The sequence below is a fragment of the Sturnus vulgaris genome, chromosome 4 (genome assembly GCF_052056855.1).
Source record: "Sturnus vulgaris isolate bStuVul1 chromosome 4, bStuVul1.hap1, whole genome shotgun sequence".
Classification (NCBI taxonomy): Eukaryota; Metazoa; Chordata; class Aves; order Passeriformes; family Sturnidae; genus Sturnus; species Sturnus vulgaris.
The window spans coordinates 17,980,966-17,983,408 of NC_142246.1; positions in this window are offsets into that span (position 1 = coordinate 17,980,966).

Consider the following 2,443-nt stretch of genomic DNA (forward strand, 5'->3'; position numbering starts at 1 on the left):
GCTTTGCACCTTTACTAGGAGCTGCCAGTAAAGCCTCAGCAGGTGGAGGCTTCCCTGTAGCGCGGGCACCCGGCCACAGTCGGTGTCCCTTGCTGCCGGGACTGGCAAGTTCCCATTTGGATCCTTGAAGTAACTAGTACGGAATGTGAACAAATTGAAAAGGCGCGTTAAGTACGCCGTGTGATTATTCCAGTGTTTAATTATAACCAGCCTGTACCTGGTCAACTGAATCTGTTAATGAAATCTTATCTAATTCTTCTGTTTTACAGTTTTACGCTCAGACGGCTTATTGGCGTGTGAAGTGTACGTAGCTACCGTCCCGCTTCTGTAAGTTTAGTTAGCCTGATTAGGATCTTTTGGGCGTCTTGACAGAGTAATCACACCTGTTTGAACTGTTGGCTCATACTATAATTAACACAGTTTCTTAGCCCTTTGAGCAGAAGAGAGCTCTACGTGTTAAACTGTTCCCCTTCGCGGTCACCTGCGCCGCTGGATGTTGTGGTGCTGCCGCTTTATGAACGCGGAGCAGCCGCTCCTCCTGGTCTGTGTCACAAGAGGGCGCTCGCCTAAAGCGATAAGCGCACGATTGTGTGTGTATTCCCCTTTTTGCCTCCTGTTTCTTCCTCTCCAGTGTTTTGGCATAGTGCTCAAATACGTATAAGCAGATGACAAAGTCTGCTGTGTTGGTTGGAAGGATAGGGATAAAAGCTTTAGCAATGAGGAAAATGGCCCAGCTTATTTACGTGATGTAATCCTTAGTAATTTTAATCCAGGTGGCTAATTGAAGAGCATTAGCCATTTGGAATTAAAATTAATGGTTTGTTAATTACTATGATGGTAGTGTGTATTTTTTTTTAATTATGAGCTCTTGTGGTGTTTGAACTCTGCACTGCTGAAAAGTAAGGCAATGTAAAGGCTTTGTTAGCTCAAGACCTGTGAGGAAGTTACAGAATTCTTATTGAAGCAGAAGATGAAAACTACTAGTTAACTGCATTTAGAAATACAGTAATATGTGTAGATTAAGGCATAAACCAGAAAAAAATAGATTTTTTACTATTTTTTGCTGTGAGGCTGGTGAGACACTGGGACACAGTGCCCACAGAAGTTGTGAATGCCCTGTCTCTGCAAGTGTATAAGGCCAGGTTCAATGGAGGTCTGACCAACCTGGTTTAGTAGATACCTGGAAGGTATCTTTGTCCACAGCAGGGGAATTGGAAATAGATGATTTTTAAGGTCCCTTCCAACCCAGGCCTTTCTATAAATAACTAATGAGTTATTTCTTGTTTATTTTTTTTCGAAAGAATGAACTCTCAATCTTTTTAGATGCTTATGAATTGACTGTTCAATGGAATATTATTGAAACAGCCACAACTCACTTTTAGCTAAATGGAGGTGCAGTATTACTTAACAATCTGCTGGGAAAAATGTCATACTTCTCCCTTTTAGTCTGATCGTTTAATTTGCTTCACACAGAAATGTCTGTATAATTTTCTGTACAGAAAATTACACCCAGTTGCTGTAACCTCCATTTATGTGTTTACTAGGCATCAAATGGCTATTCAAATGGAGTCACAGTTGACTGAACTCACTTTTAATAGAAAGGAACAGAAATGCAAGCGTGAACAGATTTTATCAAATATTACAGGTATTAGTAATTACATAACTAAATGACACTAGGTTTAATTCCGAAGTCCACTTGCTGACAGGCAACTCTAGACAAAGCAAACACAAGTCCAGCATTTTAGTAAGGCTATATTTTGTCAATAACCAAGAAAAGTGATTTTTGTTGTCTGTAATCCGGATTATGTACATGTTAAATTCTTATACCATGCTCTTAACTATGAGAATAATGAATAATAAATATACTCAATTACTGTTTTTAGCTGAGAACTGATTTGGTCCCAGCATAACCCTTAATCCCAGTTCTATGCAAATATTTGATGCACGTATCTTTCTCCCATATTTCACCAAAACTTGAGGAAATCCCTTCTTCTATAGATAGGATTGGGAGAACGCATCCAGGCTGAAATCTGGTGCAGTATGAGTTATACTTGCAGTTGGAGTTATACTTGTATTCTCTTTCTTGCAGTTAATAACACATGGATAGTGGGGAAACATGGAATTAATGGCAATGTATTCATACTGTTTTCTTTTACACCGTTTTTAGGCTTCGTTTTGGAAGTTACCGTGATAGAACAATGTTTTGCAAAGTCTGGGGGGGAGAGCAGCAGGCTATGGCAAGTGGTGGCCAGGAGGCAAGCCTGCTCCAGGTGTAGAGCTAAGGCGAGTTCCAGGGATGTTTTGGTGACCGTCGGTCTCCGAGGGGTCTCTGGCCGGAGGAGCCTTTGCGGCTGCTGCGGCCGCCCCCGCTGTTCAGCCGCGGCCCCTTTAAGGCAGGTGGCGGGGCGGGCGCGGGGCCGCGCGCACGCGCGGGGCGGTGGAG